Source organism: Ruditapes philippinarum, unplaced genomic scaffold (genome assembly GCF_026571515.1).
Source record: "Ruditapes philippinarum isolate M1 unplaced genomic scaffold, ASM2657151v2 ctg4008_1_1_1_1, whole genome shotgun sequence".
Taxonomy (NCBI): domain Eukaryota; kingdom Metazoa; phylum Mollusca; class Bivalvia; order Venerida; family Veneridae; genus Ruditapes; species Ruditapes philippinarum.
This window is the reverse complement of record NW_026852804.1, coordinates 56,404-83,289: the sequence shown is the minus strand read 5'-3', so window position 1 is coordinate 83,289 and position 26,886 is coordinate 56,404. Positions and strand designations below refer to the sequence as shown.

Below are 26,886 nucleotides of genomic sequence, written 5' to 3'. Positions count from 1 at the left end.
ACTAAATAGACCCTAGGTAACGCGCGGAGTAAAATGAACTTGCTTAAATAGAATACATATTTTTTGACTAGTTGAGATACAATGAGTATGATTCGAATTTTAAAGCGTAATGCTTCATTTTAATAACAAAAACATATTTTTCAGATGTTACAAATTGTACATATCTACATAATAAAACTGGCAACAATTTGTAACTTATATTTTGCTAAATAATTAAATTGTTAAAGCGTTAATTTCAATTGAATGTCAATCATTTAAATCCTATTAGAAACCAATTAGCAGATATCTTTTTCATTAATCAAGTTTCAATCACAAACAGTCACGCTTTTCAAGCAGTGTTAACAAAGTTCATTCGTTATCAATTTGTTTTATTCTAAAATATATGACATTTTCCGATTCAATTCAACGTATTGAATTATGTTTCCCGGCAATCTTTACGAATAAAATGTCATTGTAAATTAGGAATGCAACATTAATGCCTTGATTATGTAATATTTAGGGATTAAATGACAAACGTAATGTAAATGAAACCGGAATCTTCCAGTGACTCCATTTAACATTATTAAATTGCCGTAACATGACATTGATTATTTTTGATGAAAATATAAATCATTTACATTAAAATTATATAAACGGTTCTCCTGAGTATAAAAACAAACATATTAATTGTTATTTTGGAAAGAACCTTTTATATGGCATCTTAACATTTAACTAAATTCTAAATTAAGAAATTAATATTATGTGCAAGGAACTATTTAGATAAGATAATTCCATGTGTAGAAATTGAATGTTGCACCTAACAAACATTGCGGTCACATTGGTCTTAAATAAAGCATTTTTAACATTCTTTTTTCTTTCATGTAAATGTTAGGAATTTGTATATGATTATAACTGTTATATGTTATACTAGTAACAAAAACAATTTGAGCATGAATTTGAATCTTTTAAAGGGACTCAATCGGGTTAATTTGGATAACGAGACTTGAAACATTTTTTCAAGTCTGATGAAACAAGTCTTAAGTTGCCAGGTTGATCTAGGTCTCGACAATTTCCTGAACAGAAATAGTAAATGAATGTTGGATTCAATTTTCAATTAATGTCTTAATTTATAAGTCATAGAAAAATATGTTTTTATCCTTTCAGATGAAAAAAGTATAATATTATCGTTTTACTTTCAAAACACCAGCATCTTTTGACGTGTTGTATCTAAAGAAACATTTTGATACGAGAAAAGATGTGCTTCCTATTAACAAACATATTTCAACTACTAGTTCGACACAAGGATACAACTAGAGACAATGCAATAGCGTGATATTGTTATACACAATTATAGGTCGTTGGTTGGGAAACAGATTTACGATATTGATATAAAATATTTATAACCACCAACTACTTTTGGTTACAACATAGACAATTTTAGCCTAAAGCTAATGAGACAACAACTCATATATTCTTTACAGACAGATTTCTCGGTGTCTCAGTCTCACAACAATATTTCTTGTAAAAAATAATGAGAGATGAAATAGAGCTGTCCTTTATTTCTGATAGTTTAATGGCGAATACATCAAAAATGTACATAATATTTGTAGTTTTTGCTGTACATAACGAGCGTCAGCTGGATAGAGAAAAACTGTTTTGGAAATTTCAGTTTTATAAATTGATCAACGTTAATAATGAAAAACGTACAAGTTTTCATATTTTTTGGTTGTCTTTTGATTGTATACAAACAAACCATAAAAACTGTTTTGATATTTTCTTTTTCTATAGGTCACGATTAAAAGTACATTACCAGGACTGCTATAAGAAATCAGTATTTGAGATGTTAGATTCTAGAAATTGTGCGAGAAAGCATGATGTTTTTATATGCATAGTTTTGATTTCCTTTAACAGTGGAGATCAAAACTATTTAATACAAAATATCAATTTAAAAAAAGAGATGATATAGATTTTATTGTAGCAATTAACAGTTGTTTTATTAATTGTGTTTATTTTGCTGCGAAGGTGTACACATTTTAGATAGCCAAACAAGTACTTTGTCGCATCTGTTACAATATCTGTTTTAGCGAAAATAAACATCTGATTAATTAAATAAATGAAATTTCTACCAGATTTTTCAATATTTTTTCAGCAATAAATAAAACCCTTTACATCAAAGTCATGTTGTCACAATTCACTCTTTGTTTGCATTTGAAAACGCTGTACATGCTCACTATTTTCAAGAAATGCACACATATATAAGGAGTTAAAGTGCTAACATGATTAACATTGAAAAATCTTGCATTACAAATTTGCCTTTCTTACACTTCCAACAATGACCCAATTACATTAATTCATGCACTTTTCAGGTGATTCTGACAAGTTAAATTTCCCCGGGGAAATCAACGACGCAAAATGCACCTCTCAAAAATTGCAGCAATTAAACATCATCAATTTTGTGTCTCAAATTACATTACGAATGAAGTATTAAAACGGAGATCTTTTAATGATTTTAATTTTAAAACTGTGCAAGAAATATTTAATATTTGTAACATTCTGTGTATTGAAGTGTGGAAATTGCCTCCGAATAAGATGAATGAAATTTAGAAACACAACAAAGTATTAAGTTGACAAAGTAAAGATGAGATACCCATATAATCATGTCTAAATTTTGACCTTAGAAATTACATTTTTAACACAAAAAAACACCATAAGTCGAATAATCTTACTTTCTAGTTTTTGTGTGAACATCCTTTTAATAAACTCTCATCTAAGTCAACAATATTCAGTTTATGTCAAAAGAATCCTAATCAAAAACAAAAATATTATATAACATCATATTTTAGCAGATAAGTTTGTCGTTGTATATATTTTTCTTCATATGGAAAGCAACGTCAGATGTTATTATATTGCGACCTCTGTTAGGCAATCAATTTGGTATTTCTAATGTTTCTTATGTTGCGTCCTAGAATATTTTTCTCATATTTTAGTAAAATGGGAATGCGTTATTTATGGTGTCTGTCTGAACTATGATGATAGTAATGTTCGTGTTTTGTAAATGTAATCTTTTAGACAAGCAGTTTGCGTAATAATTGTGACACTGTTGGTTTCTTCCGACTTTTATTTATTGAATAATTTATAAGAATACATTTTATGAATACGCATAACTTCAGTTAACTCGTTAAAAAATGATTTTGTCTAAATTGCGTAGCTCTACTTTTGATTAAAGGATTTTGTACAAAACAGTCAATTATAAAATGAAGCATTTCGAATCTAATTACTCCATGTTCATATTTGAAGCTAAATGTAACATATACAATGTATTCAATCATCTGGCTCAATTACCATTGATCAAAACTTATGAAGACAGTACACTTTTTATGTACAACATTTTCACAATATTTCAGTAGAATTTCGGGAAAAAATTCTACTGTCGGATTTCAATTCTAAACTGCAGGTTTGAAGAATGCATGGATGACGTGACATTTCACGAGAATTTTAAGCCTGGATATAACAGTCTAGATTATAAAAGTTGGTTGTTATTAATGTTTTATATCAGAATAATAATTCTTTCCGGTAATTCTCATAAAAAGCCCTTTTATGAGCCAAAACCATGCGATTTTACAATGAATGGTATTTTTCCCGAAATATTATTGTATTATAGAAAATATTAAGCGCTTCTTGGAAAACATGTTCTATTGACATGATCATAAATGTGTTTAAGATGCCAACATTGCTAAATAACATTGCTTTATTTGCACATTTAGGCTTCTGTAATAGAAAGGAAATGTATATATATGTAATCAGGGGCGGATACAGAACATGGTTTCCTGGGGGGGTGGAATATTTTGACAAAAATAATGCAACAGGCGAAACTTGTACATGTTTGAAGATAGGGCCAATACCTTGTTCATGTGACAAATATTGTAATGTATGTGTTTTATAGCTCATCTTATGAGTGGCAATGTACTTATGCTTATATATGTGTATACTAATATTTTCGTAAATATTTTATATATAATTTTATATATTTTCATGATATGGAATTATGAAAAATATCTGTAATTGGGGTGGGCCTGGGAGGGGTGTCCCCTCCCATAGACTGAGAAAATTTTGAAATATGAGATTAAATTGGTGTTATTTCCTTGACTTTCTAGTGCTGTTTATGATAAATTGTGGATGGTTTTACAGGTTAGTGTTTGCAAGGTATTTAAAATAGAATTCCCCTGGTGTTTAGTATTAAGCATTTACAAAAAAACAGCACACTAACCAATGTTTGCGCGACTGTTGATAAAAATAATTTTCAAACACTTGATCAATATACTAATCTGAATAATAGAAGATTTTCCAAAGTAAAGTGATATTATTAAAGTACTGCCTTTCAATTGTAAAAAAAAAATAATTTCAAACACATATATTCAATAAGAATTTTTTCAATCAATGAATCCATGCAGCCCTGAAGCCCGATCCTTAATCCGCCACTAATTATAAGTGTATGTTCAGTACTTACTCGCAACTTAAGTAAAAAAGCTACACGAAAGTTATTTTCTAGTTGAATAAGTGAATACTGTACATTCCATATTTATAAGGAAACAATTTATTGAGATGACCACGTGTTTGTATAATATACTAAAAGAAAATTGAGATCCCTCGAGAGCTATGAAAACAAAATCTTAAAGGTGTAACTTGTAGAAATAGTTTGATTGAGTCTGTCAAGAGAGATATTGTTTACTGCATCATATCACAAGTCCCCAAACACCGGCGATATTCTGGCTAACTAAAATGCACACAGACTCTTGTCTACATATCGCTGTACTTTTGTGAATTCATTGCAGGCAGTAATTTGAAAGATTAAAGAAAAACACTGTACTGCATTACAATTCCAAAAATGTATGTGTAATGTAAACATGAACTGACATATTTGCCTCTTGATTCAAATAATACGCACCGTTCAAATAGCAAACTACACGTACAAACTTCATTTACTTTCAAAAAAAAAAAAGATATAGATATAATTCAATCACAGAATGCCGTTTATAACTAGGGAATATGTTAGCTTTTTAAAAATAATTTATAAAATCTCTAAATCCAATGCCTTTTGACACCATATTGTTGAATTATTATTTATATTAATTTCATGATATGTACAATTCAACATACAGCGAAGTAGCATTTGTTCAAGAAGAGACAGACTATTATCAAAAGTTTCGAAGAAGAATGTGTGTATTAATATAACCTGGATTTTTTGAATAAAACCTTCACATGAAGTTTACTAGTTATTTATGACATTAATATTACTAATGATCTCGTCTTGCTTATTTTTATTTCAACGTTTTACCATTGTTTTGTTACAACATTATAAATTATGTATACCATTAACAAGCATAAAAAGATATGTCTTAAATATCAATTCGACAAATTGATTATATAATGTACTTGTAATAGTATTCCTTTTCTATATATAGTGCCTTGTAATCGAGATAAAAAAGACGTTTTACTTCTTGTGGCATTGGTTGTCTCTTAGGATTAAACACTTGCGTTAATAAAATATAATTATCAAATTTTGTTAATAAGGAAGATGTATGACATGGTTACGCAAATTCATCATTAAATCCATACATACTGTAGTAATTAGGTTCGCATTCGGGTTTAAACTATAAAACCACTTTTTACTTTTATTTAAGAATAAAGACATAGGGTTGGTTATAAACAAGAAGAATGTAATGTTATACTTATATTTACTTAGTTCTTGAATTTAGAAATCATGAAATATTTGCATAACATAATTTAAACTTTCAAATCGAATACAGTATTAATGAGGATTCGGTATAAATAAAAAAGGATTAGTGGACACTCAGTCGTTAAATACGGTATATCTATAAACAGTATATTCCTTGGTGTATGTGTGCATGTTTTTGAAAAAAAAATGTCTGTTATGATATTGTAAATTTCATAACAGAAGCAAAAAGTCCTTAATTTGTCTTTATAATTACTGATTATGTATGCCCCTCAAATTGTTTCACTTTGTCTACTTTGTCAAATACTTTAAAGTGAGATTTTTGTTTTATTTGTTCTTGCACTTTGAGCTTTTGAAAGTTGTTTAAACTATTAAAATTCCAAGTGAGGTATAGACTGTTTTCAAACGATCAAACAAACGAACAAACAAACAAGCGGACAAACAAATATTATCTATATCAACGTGATTTATATTTTCTTCCGTCAATAACTGTCTATTGCAGAGGTTTAATTATTTCATTTATAACATTTTTGACATTCTTAAGTATTGATACATACAAGCGTTTAACGCCATTTGTGCTACATATATACTGATATTTATTACACACAATGAAGTGTTTTACAAAATAATACACATATATACACATAATTCCCTACAAAAAATCAGTCTTTATTTTCTAAACTGAAAACGCAACAGTTACTTTTAATAATACAACTATAAATCAATTTCATTTCGGTATGCTTGTTTCACGCTCATGAGCTGTTTTCAATCCAATGATAATAATTCGGAATGTCACGGAATGTCTTCCTTAATAATGCTATACGAAGCAAAGTAATATATCAATCGATTCACATTTAAAGCGACAGTAAAACTGATTATTTTGTACTTAAAAATCTGGAAACAAAGTGATCCTTCGGAAGCATTAATCACAACACAATTACATGAAAATTGCAGACTCGGTTGATTGAGCCTGTACATGAGAGATAATGAATTAGTGCAACATCCCTTCCCCCCCCAGCACCGTCTTGAGCTGTACTCAATCTCAACTTTTAAAATTTTGGAATCAAAGACCGAAAGGGGCCAAAAAAATAAAAACACTGAAGTAAGTAGGGGGAACCTTTTTCAGCTGCCACCCCAGCACTTGACCCTGCTAATGTTAGTATAAAAAACTGGGAAACAAAGTGATCTTTTGGAAGCATTAAACACAACAACATTTCTGAAAATTGCGACTCGTTTGGGTTGAGTCTTACAAATGAGGGGTAATGAATAAAATGCAAAATCCCCCACGCCCCCCAGCCCGGTTAGTGGTAAATTTCAAACTTAATTAATTGATAATATCTTCTGACCATATTGTTTATAGTCGATCAATAAACATATGTCAAATTTTTGTTAGAACTTTGACAACCATTTTTTTGTGTTTTCCTGAAACGTAAAGCTTGAATATTTTTCAAAAAAGTTCATCTGACGTCGGTATCTTTCTATGTGCATTAACAAAATTCAATTTGCTTTATGAATTTTTTGACAATATTGTCTCGTTTTATTATTTTAAAAATAGATAAACATTGAACTGATTTAAAAAATTTTAAAAATTAACACTTGTCTTATTACTTTGATTTCATTAAAAACTAAATAAGAACCTTAAATTCAAAATATTAGTTTAATGTCTTTTAAACCCCCCAAAAATAAAAACTTTTTTTTCCCCCTTTCCCGCTAGCATAAAAAAAAATTTATTTGTGACTTTTTCAATTTGAAAAAAACATTGCTGTTTCGAAACATTCTTCTTCAAAATATGAAACAAAAAAATATTAAAATGAATATTAGATATTTTTCTTGTAAGGAATAAAATATTTGTTGTATCTTATCATCATTTTATTAAACATTTTGGTTATAATTATAAAGGTTATTCACTTGGGACAAGGTCTCTGATGCTCAAAATAGATTTTGCTCATACAGGACAAATGTCTTGAATTACAGTAAAGGAATCTACTCAAGTCTTTGACTTCGTTTTCCATCCCGTTTTATATTATGTTGTTGTTACTGTATCATAATTGTATATGTTTGCATTATATAAAATAAATACAAAATGTCTTGAATTACAATCGACAAACGAGCTGGTTTGGGGAACAACCATCGCCTTTAGCGAAATGTCTTGTTTATACCTAAAACATCACTCAAAACAACACTTTTTTCTATAGCAAGAAAAACGTGCGTTGTGTCTTTACATATATAATACTAATTAAATGAGCAAAAGATCAAGCTTTATTTAATATACGTTTAAATATTTTTTCATCATTACATTCGGCAATTGCAATATGTTATGCAATTATTAAAATGAATCATTTTTGTTGATATAAATGAAAATAACATTTAATCATAATGTTTTTACACGCAAAATCATAGATGAATTGATACTGTAATTTTCCCGTCACATTTATACATTTATATTTTTACTTTTGACTCTGAAAAAGCATATGTTTAAATAAACAGTAAATACATTTAAATGAATTTGAGATTCGACGCTCTTTATTTTCACATTGTTAAGTGTTCTGAGCTACTTTATTATACAGTAGATCTAAACGTATATTTATTTATTCATGCCACTCTACATTATCCATAAAACAAGATTGAAATGATGTCAATATTGTATATCTGAATGCAAAGGCAATGCAATTGTATAAATAAATAAAACGTTTGTAATAAGAGCTGCTTTAGAAACCCTATTGGCATACAATATATTTATATGCATTCAGGTATGAATCTTTGATTTTATTTCCGTTATGTGCATCACAAAATCGACTAATATAAAAGGGATTTAGAAATGTTGTTTGTCAATCTTTATTGAATTAGAACTGCAGGCTTAATGCGTGGGAGATAATCTGCAACCTTGGAACTTTTATTAAATAAATTTATATTTTGTTTCAAATGGTCTTCAGAGATCTCTGCTTTTCATAAATGCGTATAGTCAATGTTTAAAAAGAATGTGTCCATAAATATCAAATATGTGTATTTCTTCTGAAAAAACATGTTATTATAGAATTGTCTTTCTTTCTTTGTTATTGTTCAGCAAGCGAGACCAAAAATAAGGCAAAACCCGTAATTCTTCTTCTGATAAAAATCTTCTCTATTTAAGTGAAATTCTGATATAAAGCACTTAAATGTAATAGTTAACGACTGAAATAAAAGTATTTGACATTAACTATACGAACATGTTTTCATTATAAATGGTTCTGATAAAATAAACGAATAAAAAGAGCTTCATGAAATTATATTGTAAAGTATTCTGTCATGCACTAACGAAAATTGTGAAAGTATTATCGTAAATTGATTTTTTAAAATCATTTATCACGACAGTTGAATTAAATTATTACGCATTAAAATAAAATGTTTTTTTTCAGATTTAGGTAATTGCAGATGCCATACGTATATAACATATAGCGTTCTGTTAGGAACTCGTCTTGAATAATAAGTTTGACTACAACGCGCTTAAATTAAAATCAATATTATGTCTACAAGTTTGGAATATTAGAAATAAGAATCTATTTGCACAGATACTTGAATATTTTAACGGGCAGAATTTGAAGTTACGATCTATTCAATAGAGATATATAGAATTTTCTTTCCAATCCTTAAATTACATACTTAGATGTAATGTATAATTTTTGATAATTATCTATTGTAATAGCAAACATGCAAGAAATTAAAAAGGAAGCATTTGCAAACAAAAACATAGAAACTAATTCATGATAATATTTTATATAAATTTCAAACTTTAATGTGGATAATTCTACAATGGGGACATTTTCAACAGGTATTTAAAAAAGTAACAAAACAAAACAATATATTATAATTGATTCATTTGGACATTCTAATAAAATATTGCTTGCAAAATGCTAATTAAGTTCTAAGTCATATAGTTCGAACATATATATCATGAAAAATATGTTTTTCCTTAAACATTTATATCTGCTATATAAATATATGTCATATCAGATCATGTATCTAACACTTGCCAACACCCATATATAATTTTTTCATGGACTGTTTTTATATCTAATTCTGAATACATGTACTATCAACATAATTTTTATTCTATTATCAACGTTCCATTATAGAGAATTTTATTTGAAAAGTAAAACATAGTTACTTAACATAATATTAGTTGATTAACAATTATAATACAAGTAATTTTATCTACAATTAAAAGTTGATTTTACATACATGCAAGAATGTTTTGATTTATATGATTTATTACGAGTATTTCTTAAATATGCCATTGCATAATAAAATCTATTTTCCCCTCTGGAATCCTCGAGTTCAGATACTTTCTAGAAAAACATTTGAACAGAGCTTAAGAAGGATCGTTAAAATATATATTGTAGTGAAGACATTTAACAAACGACTAGGAATGTGGCTGTCTTACGAAGTTTGGTTATTTACTAATCTCCCAATAGTCTACACTATGCAATTCATTTGTTGCTTGTAGGATACTTAAATATGTCCAAATGCCTTCCAAAGAAGTTTTGCATAAACATGGATAAAAATGTTAGGAGCCTGTGTGATCAGTGAATTAAATGAATCGAACGTTTGATCTATTAGTTTGTAATTTAGAAAATTATACATTCAGTTTGTTTTGCTTCAAACGTGCATAATAATGTCTAAGTTCACAGATTTTTGTAGGCGAATAAAATGCGAGGTACCACACGGAGAAGTATTTTAAAAAAAAGTACAAGTAGATTCTTCATCGGTAAATGTGAAATCTTATTTTGATAATTTTTACTGTGAAATTATCAGACTTGTATTCACATTCAACCTTGATTTAAAATAGCATTACCTAATTACGTGATAACTATATTGCATGTAAAGAATAACTTGACTGTGGAATTTAATTGATATAAGGCAGGCTCTGACATACTTAAGTGTATTGATCTTGTCTTGGGTAATGAGAAATCGTTAAATCGGTTTCCTGCTTTTGAGGATTAGTAGCATCAATTGATTAATTAGTTTGAATCACAAGTTATTAGGTTTGTTGGCTTTTTTCTTAAAAATGAAAACAAACACAATCGTATAATCATGTGTATGGTTATTGACTTATGTAATTATTGTTAGTTAAGTGGTAGATAACTTAAGGGAGGAGGGGTCGTTAGTCTCAAAGTCTTTATGCTGTTATGCCTGTGATTAAGTTTAGCTAAGAGATGGTTTGAATACTTTAAGTATGTTTCGAACTATTTTCCCAGTCAAACAAGAATAATATGACAATATTAATAATATTAAACAATATGGCTATGCTGAACTTGAGCATTACATTGATTTTGCAAATGTTAATGCATATAGCTGGTAAGCCTCTGGTTCGCTCATACTTTATACATAGGCTTAACTAAAGCAGCCGTGTGTATTTTATTCCGCGTCGATTATGCAACCTTTAAGATTATTTTTATGCCAGTACATCATTAGCGGAAACAGATAATTCATAAGCATTCTCAAACCCAATTTTCTTAAGGCACTAAATCACACACGTGAAATACGAAAAGACTTATAATAAAAAATATTTTTATTATAAGCATTATGAAGTATTATAAACTGTATTTTTTTATTTATTTTAGGACACAGTTTTACTTTCATGACAAAGTTCTTCGTATATCATCATATTTTTGTTATCTTTTATTGCCCATAACAAATGCTATATATTATGCTGAATTTCAAGCAAAACGTCAATACGTAATTTATTTTAGATAAACAAGGGGAATATATGTTAGCCCTAGAACAAGTAGACCCATGTATACTTAAACCAACTTTTAGAAATGATATTGCTTTTTTATAGTTCTTTAATAGTTAATTATTATTCAAAATGAATCGCCTAATGTATGCAGTTACTTCTACACAATACTTTATTTCCTATATCAACATTAATTTATATTTACGGTATCTCAAAATAGAACAGCAGGTTTTGACACAAATAAAATGTAAAATATAACACAAGCTGATTTCAGATATCTCAAATTGTACATTTTAATTGTCATACACACTTTACGAAGTTGGCCCATTTATAAAAAAACTTTAAAAAAAAATTAGGATGGGATGAAAATACTTTTGAAATTTAAAATATTTAGTTTTAAAAATTTCCCCTATATTTCCACCCAATTAAAAAAAAGAAACCCAATAAAAAACTGAATTCTAAATCTTTAAGAAGAAAACCCATAGTTTTGCAAACAAATTTTAAAATTTTTCTTATCGTTAAAACTCAATAAAAGGAGACCCCCAATACAAAGGGAGGATTTTTCCCATACAAATCTTTGGGTTTGGGTTAACTTTAGAAAAAAGGTCGTCTACGTGGTAAGTTTTTCTCTTTAAATTTTAAAAAAGGAATTTTATTAATATTTTTATGTTTTTTCACATCTCGTCCATTTCTTTTTTTTTTATAAAGGAAAACGGAAAATTTCGTCCCGGGAACTAATTTCCAACCCGATTTTTTTTCTTTATTTTAAAAAGTACTTTTTAAATTAAAAAAAAAAAATTTAAATTTTATCAGATTTTTTTTTATTCATTGATATTTTTCGAAATTGCTATTTGAAAAAAATGTGTATTGTTTAATGGCTTTTTCCCTAATTGTAAAAGGTTAATAAAAACGGAGTCTAGAATTTCATAAAATTTTTGTTGTGTTAAGGGCTTTCCGGGGGGTTAAACCCCTTTTTTAAATTTTTTTTTTAAAAAAATTATAGTTTAAAATTAAAATGAAATTTATAGTTTTATTTTTTTAATCTTTTTTGTTTGTTTCGTTTATTCATTTGGTTTGTTGGTTTTTACTCCGATGTTGAAGACATGTGTGGTTCTAAAGAGCATGGTTTTATAAATGTAATTGAGCTAAACTAATGTTTAACGAATAATTTTTATCCCATACACCATCAAGTAAAGTGAGGTCCTAACATGTGGTTTTATTTTTATTTAAAAGTTCATATATCTCTTTCATAAACAAATTAGTTTATGGTGTATTTCATGAAGTCTAAAGTTGAAATGTTCATAAAAAATGCAAAAGTGTTATGTTCAAATAAATATATTTATAAGTACTTTTTTTAATTTGTCAAGGAATAAAAAAAACGAAGCAAAACAGATCAACACGACAAAGGCAACGTTCACAGGACGCAGCCATCATTGTCACATAGCAGATAAAAAAAACAACATCTACTTCCATGAAAATTTAAAGTTTTCAGGTGGTCTGTAGCCACCTTTCCATTTACATATGACTAGGACCCACTTTTTAAATTTTTGTACCACTCTCAAATAGTGTTTTTTAATAAAAAAAAATACATTTTATCCCCCAAAACATTAGAAAAATGATTTTTTATGAAAACCCTTTAATCTTACATCATGGTAATTTTAAGCATTTTTTATCTAGAATTTCTGAAATTCCCAGTAAAAAAACATTTTTTACCCAAAAAAAATTCGGCGAAAAATGTGTTATATTATTTTTACATAAAATCCTGTAGATTTTTCTCCAAGAAAATAGTTCTAGAAAACACATTCTTAATGTTTATATCACAAGTAAATATATAAAATAAGGACGAGTTTAATATATAGCCAATAACCTGAAATAATGCGGAATATTATCAAGAAAATTATAAAAGGCGAATTTTTTAATGCATACGGTAAAATTTGATAGATTTTCATGCAACATTTGGAACATTGATGTGGTAATTTAACAATGAATATCCGCATATATATAAAGAAACATTATCTTTTGAACTTTGGTACCATTGATCTGAAAGAAGAAGCATTTATATAAATTATATAAGGGCATGTATCTTGGAGCGGTATAAACAAGTAGTACCAAGCAAAAAAAACAGCCAGTATATAAACAATTTATTAGAATATGTGTACGACTGACAACGTGAAACTTAGATATATTTAGAATTACTTTTACATCTTTTTTTTAAATGTTCTCGGTATGATTCATTCTAATTTTTAAATAAATTCGTACTAGTATACACTTGATGTTATGTACAAATTTGATACAAAGATGTTAGCAAAAATAGAGACAATAAGAACCCATAAAAAGAGCCCAACACGGCAAAACAATAGAAAATGTTGCAGGCTCGGTTTGATTGAGCCTGTTATAGACGGTATTGTCGAGTGTAAAATACCGTCCACGACCCTAGCACCGGTTTAGGCAAAATTCAACATTTAAATACGAAAATAGCGAAATTTTGAATTTAAAAACATCCGCAGATGTGTTCATACGGCGAATATCATAAAGCCTGTTGTGTGTTTTGATTAGTTTCGGATTAAAAACGGTTTTCTTGTATGTCGCTTAGCCTCACAAACTAATATGGTTTGCTTGGCTGAACGTTAATTGCCAGTATATTAAATATTATAATGATGCAAGTTTGTTAAATCTTTTATCATTTTGAAAATCTTTTATATAATTTCATATGCACGGCAGTCATTTTTTCTCTTAAAAAGTAAGTTTGCAGTATTATAGATTCGTATAAAATATATTTGACAGCTAATATGGCCGTGTATAAACGGTTATTTGCAAAATTACCATAGCCTATACAAACAACCATTAATATAAGGGCATATATTCTGTCAATATTTGTAACTAATAACATATCGCCCTTCCTTGTTGATCTTGTTTTTCAAATATAATATAGAATTTATAAGCAAAATTCATTTAAAACTATATTTTGTTTACCTCAAAATGTGAACTGGCAATTCTTTCTCTCTTTATATTGTTTCAAGACAGCCGATGACAAATCATTTTTCTATGGACAAGTTAATGAATAGATAAATTAATTTTAGACATCATAAAACTATCTTTCACTATATTTATGCGTCTGCATAGATGACCCTTAACAAACAGCAATGTTATATAATAATGTGTTTACGTCCAATTGATATAATTGTTTGGATAGTTTTATTGTCTATTCTTTTAATTTAAGATTATTCGCATATTGAACTCTCATTGACATAGTCAGAAGAATAACACCGATTACCGTATAATTTTAATTGGATACATCAGGAAATGCAGGAAACAATCCTTTAGATCAATAAAACTGTTATTACGAATCATGCCATACTAATCACATCGATTGTGGACTAAAACAATAAGTAGATGATTTTATCACCATTAGCTATTGCTGTTTTTTCTATTTTATTGACGATCTCATAGGAAATTGCTAGGTTGCTGCAAATGACACGTACACATCAAATCTGAAAATGTATTTTGAGTAGGTACAAATAAAGCAGTGAAAATTGTTGAGATATTATAATTATGTCAAATTGAGGCAAACTGCTGTGTTAAAAGTTTAAGCTGCATGCTTCCAGTTTAGCCAAACTATTTCAAGAAAATCAAACTTCCAAACAAGATTTTTAGGAAAAGTAAAACTATTCTAGATAAAGGTAGTAATTTGCATGATTTCTGACAGATTTTCATAATTAATTATTATATTTCTACTGCGTGACTAACGTAGTAAGGGATATATTTGTATATTTTGACCTTTTATTAATTTACATCGCTTGTAAGTGTCGTTCGCAATGTGTAAACTACTATTTTGTTTGCTTCAGAATGTTTAACCTTGAAATACATTTTCAAAATTTTCATGAGAATTAGCATGAATCTGAAGTTATACTGCTGAAATATCTTTTAATAATATAATAGACAAACAAAATAAAAATCGGAAAAAGTAGAGTTCAACATTTCATTAGCAATGATGACGTTATATTATCCAAATAGTCCTTAATTTTTAAATGGATAGTTTTACATTGAAATTTAGATCCTGATAAAATCGTATATGAAATAAAAGAGAACTGTTTATTATATTCGTTAAACGGCACAGTTGTCACGGTGATGTCTCTACAACTTTTTTGTGTAGGTTTATTAATTTCTTTTCTATCACAGAATGGCAGATTGTGGTGCTGTCTGACCTTTTAATGATTACTTGACATAACTTAATTCAAAGCTGTCTTATTTTGAGTAGATTAATGAATATACGTCAATAAAATGTCAGCAATAACATGTATATGAAATAAAGACAAATAGAATCCCTAAGGAAAGTCCAAAACGGCAAATTAAAAACGTTGCCGGATTTGTTTGATCGAACCTCTTCATGGGCAGTCCTGGAAAGTGCAAGCAACAGCAAGACGTGTGTATTAAAATAATCTAGATCTACTTTAAAACAATTTGCAATAGATATAATTGTTTTATAATGAAAAATCGTATATACTTAAACTTAGTCAGCCGAAAAAAGAAGTGCTTATAATGATAAGATGCGTATTGTCAACTTATAGTTTAAACAGATACAATGTGTACAAATCTGACATTTCTGTCAACAATATGCCATTGCTTTAATTAGCTGTCATAAAATGTACAGAACGAACAACAACAATCTTCAAGTCAAAAGTAGCCGAACTTGTGTTTAAGCTGGTAAAGAAAACAAAATATAAATGATAAAGACAAAATATTTTTGGACAAAATGATTGATTGAAAATGTAGCATCTTTGTAATCAGTGAGCAGACACTGAGGTAGACACCAATTTTTAAGGTATTGTTAGCCTGTTTTGAATTGATCTTGAAATGCGCTTTTGTGAATCTGATATTATGCAGTATATTGTATTTTCAAAACAGTATATAATCATAATCTCAGTTTCTATAAGATATATTAAATACTAGTATAAAATTATTGCATAATAATGAGCTAAAACTCCAAGTTTGTGGATCTGACCAATGTGAGATTCACCAAAATTTGAATTTTTTATGATGATATTGCTATTCAGGTTTCAATGAATTAAAATATGTATTAGATTAAATTGACTCTCCTCATTTCATGAGATCTAAGAGAGGTATCTTAAGTCTTTTATAAAATGATTTCAAAGCATGACTACCTCGGACTTTATTTAGCGACGTGATTAAAATTAAGAAAAGATTGACTTGAATTGTCCTCAATATATAGGTCATGTAAAGAACGTAAGACTTTGCAAGTATGAAATGGCATATTGTCTTGTTTCAGTTATAGCATTAAATGTTGGCAATATGTTTTATTTGCTAATTACGTACTCATACTGTCCCTTTTAAATGTAATGTATTCGTTCAACTGACTCGAATGTCAACGAAAAATAAACAATTAACCCTTTACTAAAACAGATGAAGACAATACACTTTTACTGCATAATAAAGTGTACAATATTGCATTTGACACATTAATATTGCTGCCGGATATAATATTGACCACGTTTAACTGCAGTTTTGAAAAACGCAGGGATGACAAGACACTATTCGAGAATTTTATGTCTTGGTTTAACACTCTGGCTTATGAAACTGGTTGTTATTAATGTTTTACATCAGAATAATAATTATTTCCGATAATTCTCACAAAAAGTCCTTTTATGAGAGAAAACCACGCGAATTTACAATATTTTTTTTGTTCTAAAAACATTATAATAATAATTGTATTATAGATTATATGGAGCGCTTCACGGAAAACGCGCTCTCTTGACATGATCACAAATGTGTTTAATATACTAACATTACTGAAGTAGAATGTTTTATTGTACATCTACTTTTCTGTACTAATAAAACCATGTATTTAAATTTGTCTTTAATTAATACATTATGTGTCATATTTGTAAAGAAAACAATTTATTGACATGATCACTAGTCTGTATAGAATACTTAATATTTGGAAAATATAGTCACTTGAGAACAAATGAAACACAAATAGTTAAGGAAGTGGAACTTGTAGACTCGGTTTTCAATTGAATCTGTTCAAGAGATATACTATATATACTGCAATATCTCTTACACCCCTCAGCTCCGGCGATTTTCAAGCTCTTACTTTTAAATGTAGAAATACTCTTGTCTACAAATAACGTATATTTATAATGTTTTGTACTCTTTGTGAATAGAGTGACCGTAAGTGTAAAGGAAACAATGCATGACTTTGCGCCGTCAACAATGTGTAATGTATATCTGAACTTATATTTGTTTAATCTTAAATTATATCTCTGAAGTGGAAATTTCGCAAGATATGATAGGTTGAAGCAATGCCTTAAACGGTATGTTTGAACTTTAACAAACATGTTTTGTTCAAATAAAATATATGTACGTAATTTGCTAAAAGGGACAGCAAACTCCTAAGCATGGTTATTTACATATGTCCATGTTCACATGAGTCAAAAAGAGAATAATCATTTCAAAACTTTAGAGGGAAAATGTGTGTATTAATGCGCCCTAGAATTTTCAAATAAAACTTTCAAATAAAATTTACGTGTAATTTATGTCATTTATATAACTAAATGATAGTTAAGTTTTTCTCATTTTTATGTTTAACTGATGATTTATCATAATGTGTATTATATACATTTCATTACCTATACAAATATGAATAGATATTAGTCTGACACATATCTAAGGACTTGTACATTTATACATATATTTTATGCCATGTTTCATTGTCTTGTAATCACGATGTAAAAGACGTTTCACTTCTTGTGGCAATGGTTGTCTCTGAGGATTAAAGACTTTCGTTAATAAGATATAATGATCAAATCTTGTTCATATGAAAGATGTATGACATCGTCACGCAACTTCATCATTAGATCCGTACATGTACATACTGTAGTAATAAGGTTCGCATTCGAGATTGGAACATAAGAAAAGGTTTTTTACGTCTATCTATTATTAAAGGGCTTACCAATGATAATCAAGAAATATGACAGAATGATTTACTTCTATATTCTTATATTTTCTAAAATTCAGAAACAAAACATTTGCAAAAGATTATTTAGACTGTATTTCTAATCGAATTGCTTCTATTCTCTTAGGAATTTACTTTGAATAACACGTGTGAGAAAACATACAAAAGCATTTAAATGGTTTACAAATAGTCTAGTCAAATTAGCCCGAAAATCAAGCTAACCTAGAACTAATTGCAAAAGTTTTTGTTTTGATATTTTATGATGGTACCATATCTGCTTGATATTAGGAAAAAAGTTGCACTCTTTTGCTGAAGGGGAAATGTGATAATTCTAGCTTTCAAGTTGACACCCTTAAATTTCAGTTATAAAATCGGCGTAATTTGTTAATTTCCGATGATACTAAAAAAAAACACTTCTACATATAAGTTAAACATATTTATTACATGCAAACTTCATACAAACAAATTTTTGTCCATGTTCATGCAAAAATTTATGCATTTAAAATTAAAAAAAAAATTTGGTAGGCAATTCTATGACAAACTGGCGTCAAATTACCCCACCCACTTTATGTTAAAATTTTTAACCAGTCAAATTCCGATATATAAGCAGCAAATCATCCATTCCATGTATATTTACAGTAAAAACAATACATAATAACATATTTATGCATGAAGAAGTACTTTGTAAATTATGTCAACTGTATTCATATGAAATAAAATGGGTATACATGTGTATTGTAAATTATGTTTTAGATAAATGTTGAATAATTCAGGTACACTTTTGTTTAGCTAACATTCTGAACATCCAACGCATTTTGAATAATTTGTTTGTTTCAAGCAAAAAAAAAAAAAAACAACAACAACAAGTAAGTATAATTAAGAGCGAGTAACAATTACCAAAACTACAGATGCAAAATACTATGCCCGGTCTATGGAGAAATTGTAGTATATATATTTAAGTGTCACTACACACGGAATAAAACTATATTACAAATGTACAAATGTACCGAAGAGCTACCTAATTTGGCAAGCAACAATGTAGTGATAATAAATATAAAGAACACGAATATACAGGCTGTTTCATTCACAAGAACTACATTTTTGTCACATCGATATGTACACTTTAATCACTTTAAGTGTATGGTAGAGTTATTGTCATGCTTGTACTAACACATAACAGTCTACAACATATAAGACCACTTCTATAAATTTGAAATTATCGTTCTGTATTTCAGACAGTATAGTAATACATTTTTATTTACAATAGGTGAACTTTGACATTGACAATTAGAGAAAACAAACAGTGTGTCGCAACACAAGCAAATATAAGAAAGCATTGATAAGTATGTATTCAATATACAATCTAACTTTAAATGTACAATACTATTGTACCTTTGGAGTTAAATTGTTTCAAACATTTTACTACATTTATGTTATAGGGCATAGTTTGGTGCTAGTACAAGTTAATTGTTTTGTGATAGACACCAATGTAAAATATTGTCCATAAATTTTTGTATAATTTGACACTGGATAAAAGAGTATAACTACAATACTAAAGAACTACTTCATATGGCAAGCAAACAGAGTATTATTATAAATCTTTTGTTTTTGTTACAAGCTACATTGTATTTACATCGCGAGGAATATGAGACTGTTCAATATATAGAACATATTTGTCTGCAAAGTTTTATATTAATAACTTAAAGTGAAACCTCTATTGCTTATGTAAAAACAAGATGCCAGATGCATGTACATTGCCAATAATAACACAAAATATGAATACATTTCAATACAAAACAGGTAAAAATTGACAACTTAGTTCTAAGAGCATTGTGTCGATACAAGATCTAGTCCTCCATGTCTGCAAAATCAATATCTGAAATGGACCGACAGTTTGAACAGCTAATACAAAGACATTCTCCGCAACCAACCGAACATTCGAGGTCATGTTTGCGACAGGTACATTTCTAAGAGTGGCATTATTTGCAATTGCATCTGATATTTAAAAGAAAATCTGGAGCAGCTGGTTGTGTAGATTTCGTGGGTACAAGAGTCCTTAGAGAAGTTCCTATCCCCATTCAGTTGGATCTAATTTATCATTTCCAATCCATGTTTATGTTTGAAAATATGACTGTATAGAGTGTTGCGCCGCAGCATCAGACGTAGGCGGAATGCTTTGAACTTGAATAACAGATGAACTTGACATGGTTTTACTTACAAATTTGTGAAATCTCAGTCTGTTCAAATTTATCTCCCTAGCTCCATCATATAATATCCTCATGGCATTTTCACCACCTGTAATAATTTCTTCTTTGTTTATTGAAGAATGAAATATTGCAGCATTTTGCCGGAACACTATATTTTTACACATTATTTTAAGAACTGTCGCAACCAGAGAAAGCGTGCAGGAATGGTAGGAGATAACAAATCTCTATTCCAATCACATTTTGGTGTCTTTTGAATATATATGCCAAACTATTTGGGTTTTCATTGTCTGATCTGAAATATAATTCTTCGAATCTGACGAAAATCCAAAACTGACAACAGTCTGTTTAAAACAACATTTCCCCACAGATTGTTTCTCTCAGAACATTTGAGTTTGATTGTTTCTCTCAGAACATTTGAGTTGTATTGTTTCCTGCATCCTCGGTAACCCAGGCTATTTACCGTATATATGTATTGGTAATAATATTAAATGTAGTATATACGGAATGTGTACCGTGGGTTCCGACGATGTGTTTCCTGAAAATCAAAACTTCTACCAGGATGAACATCTACGTTTACCAGATGCAACTTTACAGGCTTACCACAGAACAAGCAATTACACTTAAAAGCAAAATAAGCATTTGATCTTAAAGGTCTTTTAACTTGGTTACACTTAACATTGGAACTATTTGAAATGTTTCTATTGTGAATAAAGTCCCTTCTACAGTCTTGGTGCACAATTTGGCCTGTAATTGTTCGTATACTTGTATACTTGAATTCCTCAGATCGCTAGCATGGTTAACACTGTTGCTTCCCTTCTCTCTGAGAGTGACAATTGGGACCTATTCTGGATATCCTGCGCACAAAATACGCACGTTGTAGAATCTGAAAGCATATTTTAAATCTACAGATCTGTATATATTATTATTTTGTATATGCTTTATTTCACAGTAACAATAGTAATAATTATGTAGTGTAAAATATGAATATACATCATACATGTATATAACTTATGAAATATGTTATTTTATATATGTTTGTGTATTGATTTTCTTACTATTCAGACCAATATCGACACATGGGAACATGATGAATGTATAAACCATCTGACATTGGTAAAAACAAAATATACCTGTTGCCATGTTGATATTTACTTGTAGATCCCGAAATCAGAAATGCACAACGGGTTTCTGAAAAAAAAAATTCAGTATAGAAATATTCAGTATAAAATGTGCATTTATTTCAGCCTACCTTAAATAGCCTATGTTATTTCCCTGCATTTAACATACATTAAACCTTTGTCCGAAAACTTAATGGCAAGCATGTGTATATTTACAGAGAAATTGTCATGAGTTTTTATTAATTTAATATACAGTAGTCAGTATAAACATACCGAAATGCAACGCCCTTCATATCGTTGTTTGTTCCATCAGCATGGTTGGGTAATGTGGCTTGTATCATCTATAGAAATAAAAGACATATTTTGTGAGAAATCATGTATGAATTTAGCATATATTTATATTAGCATATTAACTTTGTATTTAAAAGAAACAAGTATATTTTGCATGAATCGATAATCAAATGACATAATCGTTCATTTCATTTTTCCACTTTGATTAATAAACTAAAGCGTGACGTCATTTGGCCAATGCCAATTTGAATATTCGGCATTACTTTCCATAGGTGTTAAATGTAGGCAATAACATAAAATATCCGTACTATGTTATACTTTGCATTTTTAAAATATTAAATCAGTAAGTTATACAATCACAACAGACCGAGGAAGGTGAACATATAAGGAATGTATCGTATGTTTCGGGCAATCATGTAGTATGAAAGCTCGGAAGCGATTTTTGCAAATTTCCTATGAAGAGCTACTGGTGTGGTCCATTTCACATAATAGCATATTTAAAAAAAGGACAAGTTAAAACAAACATTGTTCATATATTATAGATAGAAATTGTGCAAAGATAATACTTAAAGTATGACTCACCTTGATACAAGAGACAGCTGAACATTAGATAATCATCATATGACCATTGGTGTGTAAATCATGGATGTCCTATCTGAAATTAAGTATTGATTTTATTTATGTACATTTACATGTTTAATAATGCAAAATATATATCTAAATATAAATTTATATATACGTACATGTAAATCTGAATATTGTTTTATATACTGGTTTGGGACCACCAAAACCAGACAACCACCAAACCCGGACGGCCCCGAAAATGCTTTATTTAGTATTTTCTTTGTTCAGTGGTTGTCAGTCAAATTAAGTAAATAAATTTATTTCAACCTACATAAATGGTAATATTTTTAACAATAGAATATCCAAAACTTCAGCATTTGTTGCTGAAATATTGTATATCATGTTAAAAATCTAAAATCAAAACACCCAACGTGATGTACATATATGTACGGACACATGGTACTGTAGTGTAGGTAACAAGTTAGGTAATTTTGATACCCTCCTTGTGCAGCCTCAGATATAAGTGTCCATACAATCAGAAATAAACAAACTAGTTTGATAGTTAGGTGAAGAACCTAGCTGAACTGTGTCAAATTTTAAGGTCTCTAGGTTACAAATTATGAAATTTGCACGAACAAATTGTTCAAAAAGTGTTCGTTTGATGGTCCCCGACAGTACAATAAAATACCTTGTGATAATAAAATAATGCATATTCACGACGTAAATTATGTCCCGTTTTGTCTTCCGTAGATTAAAAAATCGTGAAATTTGTTCATTTCAAAGTCACAATATAATGTCGAAAATACAAAGTTTTCATATTAAATATGTCTTATTAACATCGTTTTCTTATAAATATATATATATATATATCGTTTATTTTAGGAATAGAATAAAATCAAATCTACTTACATTTACTGGTGATATTGGTTTGGTGTTTATTTCCAAAAATTTTTTATCATAAAATCATAGTTATATTTAACTATGGCACTTATTGTGAAAGTAAAAAGGCATAAATTATAAAAGTAAATGTAAAATACACAAAACAAACTTACCTTTGCCATCTAAACGCTATTTTTGATTAAAAATGATATTTATGTTTCGACGGAAGTTTCACGAAATCATATGACAAGTTTTCAATGACACACGTGCCTACGTAAAATTGTTACGTCATAGGAAAAAACCGCGTGTATGGTGTACAGTTTGGGTCTTAAAATATAAAGTTAAAATTCGTGAACTTTGAACGCTTGTAAAAAAAGTTGTGCACAGAGTTATATGTGCAACTTTTTTTCTGACATATACATATACCAGACCTATTCAATGAACAAAGATTCAAAACTTTTGCAATTAGTTCTAGGTCATATTTTATTTTTACTAGACTAAAATTGGGATTGATATTGTTTAGAAGATAAGACTATATTGACTAAAAATTTGACTAACATTAAATTTTTGAATATGTTCAGAAAGATTTTTAATGACTTAGAATTATCATTTACCACTTCCTCTGATATCATCAACCTGAAATGAAGGAACAAACTACGGACACTACCTAAATGTTTCCGATATAAATCAAGTAGGAATGACATGTACTCATATCTCACATAGAAAGGATGATCACCATTGACATTATAAATAGTATAATATCACACAATGCTTTTGTGAATACTGTGTCCATGGGCCTACTAAAACTTCATTCTTATAAAAAATACCTGAATAGACCGTCAAATTTATATGAAACATCCTTATAATGCAATTATCTTTTATAAATTATGTTTTTTCTATAATTTCCATTAACCTGATGTTTGTTTCACAACTTTTGAATTATGTTTTATATTTGAATCATTAATTAAAATTAAATAACTTCGTTAACTAAATGATTTGAATTAAATTGTAAATAGATACATAAATAAAAACTATATTTTTCATTTCGGGAAGAAGAAAATAAAATTTTTGATAAGGAAACAATTATAAAAATAATTTCAGTCTGTACCATTGCACGCTTGGTGATTTAAAACAAATTAATGTTTTACAAATTAATGTACTTGTACATCTCCCATGTACTGATTATCATTGACAGTTTTCAAATCATTTTACAGCACAGTAATGTTCTAATTAATGTTCTAATTATCTAATCTATAATTAATCGGGAAGCATAATGTTTCCCATCTTTTTATCGTAATTTGGTTAATTAACCTAATTGAAGGATTTTTATAGCACCGGTCGCCAGAAGACTTTCGCGGCCGAGTGGTTAAGGTCGTCGGGTTGAAACCACTTGTCCGTGGTTTATTTCAAGTCAGGAAGCTTGTTCAGTGTAAAAATATAATGTGAATAAGTGTCACGTGATAACGTGTAAAAAGATGTTTTGTACATGACTGACAGTCAAGTTTTAAACGCGTTAAGTCTTTAAACATTTATAAAAGTTTCTTAATGTGCAAGTGCATGGTTATGACAATTTGTTTATTATGATATATTTCAAATTGCATAACAGCAAAAACATGTTATTATTGTTCAGTTAAATATGACGAACTTAATTGCAAAAACTATTTATATAGTTTTATGATACTAATATTATTACACACGGTGACAAACATGTATGTATAAAGCACAAATAACTTATTTTTAATTTTCAATAATTAATGTAGAAAAAAAAATGAAACAACATATTTCCAAAACATCGATATGATTTTATATGAGACAATTTGTACAAGTATCATTATTTCATTAATTTTAAAATGAAAACGCAACAATTACTTTTAATAAGTCAACTATTAGTCAATTTCATTTCGCTGAGCCTGTTTCAAGTTCCAATGTTGTTAGCAATTCAATGAGAATATGTCGGAATGTCACGGAATGTCTTCAATTAGGATGTTTAAATACTAAGCGAAGTAATATATCAATCGATTCACGCTTACAGCGACAGAAAACATGATTATTTTGTACTTAAAACCTTCTTACCATCTTGTTGATAGTCGATCAATACACAGATGTCAATTTATATTAGAACTGTTGTTAACCATTTATTTTTGTATGCCCTGAAGACGTATCTGCTTGAATATTTCCAAAGAAAGTTCCATCTGGCTGTACATAAACATAGATAAAACATACTAAGTCTTATGCTACTCTAATTTAAGAGCAATACATGTAACTATTTCCATTTTTTTTACTTTACTATAATACCAAAACTTGATAAGTCTTAACTGCTAAAACTCCTAAATATAAGTCTCGTCTGTCTTTTGTTACCCATAAATGATATATTTTATGTTATCGTTACTGATAGTTATAAAGACCAGGACATTTATTTGTGTCCATCATTTTGAAAAACAGTTCTATTTCGAAACATTCTTCTTAGAACATGAAAAGAAACAATGAATATTAGATATTTTTCTTGTTAAGAATTAAGTATTTAATGTATTTTAAAGGGATTCCACTTATGGTTTTTGACATGACGGGACTGGACATTATTTTTCGAGATAAATGTTACAAATTATGTAGGTCTAGACAAATCCTGAGCTTATAACGGCCATTCACTTGGGACAATGTCACTGGTGCTCAAATAGATTTTGTTCATACAGCCTTTATTTGCTGAAAAATATCTTGAATTACAGTCGACAAACGAGCTGATTTAGTAAACATCTATCGAGATAGAATATGAATTTGAGATATGTTAACGATATTTTAGGTACTTGGATATCTATGAGCTCTTGACTTTCACATTGCTTAGTACTCTGGGGTTCTTTATTTATGAATTCATGCACCTTTACATCTCATCAGTGAAACAAGATTGATATAATTTCAATTGAAGATCTGTACTCCATACAATGCTGTTGTAATAAGAGAAGTTTAAGAAACATCATTGGCATAAAATGTGAAGATCCCTGGCCTTTCAAATTTTAATTATCAGATTTGTGGATACAATAAGAATTTCACCACAACATATTTGTTAACAAAAGGGTACGCGTCAATGTTTGTGATTAAATCTATTAATATTCAAATGAAAGGTCAGAATTGATATGCAGTTCGACATGGAGCTTTGACTTTATTTCCATTATGTGCATGTCTATGAAGAAGAAATTTAGAAATGTGGTTTGTCAGTCTTTATTAAAATGGAACCGGTATGTTATGATATCTGTTGGCTTAAAGTGTGGGAGATATTGCGATTCTGGAATCCTGCAACCTTAACTAAATATGACTTCTATTTTATTTCAAATGGTCTCCAGGGGTCTCTGCTTTTCATAATTTCAATAAAATGTATTAATGGAGTGTTTCTTAAAATGTCAAATATGTTAATTAATTTTAAGATAAGATATTAT

General features: G+C 28.9%; 1 long non-coding RNA gene across 1 annotated transcript; it reads right to left on the bottom strand.

Annotated features, from left to right (window-relative positions):
- Positions 1 to 20,435: 20,435 nt before the first annotated feature.
- On the bottom strand, positions 20,436 to 22,900 carry LOC132724637 (uncharacterized). The gene is made up of 4 exons (XR_009624940.1): positions 22,598 to 22,900; positions 21,998 to 22,065; positions 21,737 to 21,794; positions 20,436 to 21,489 (listed from the first exon to the last, which is right to left on the bottom strand). It is a non-coding gene; the product is annotated as an uncharacterized LOC132724637 (long non-coding RNA).
- Between the last annotated feature and the right edge of the window lie 3,986 nt (positions 22,901 to 26,886).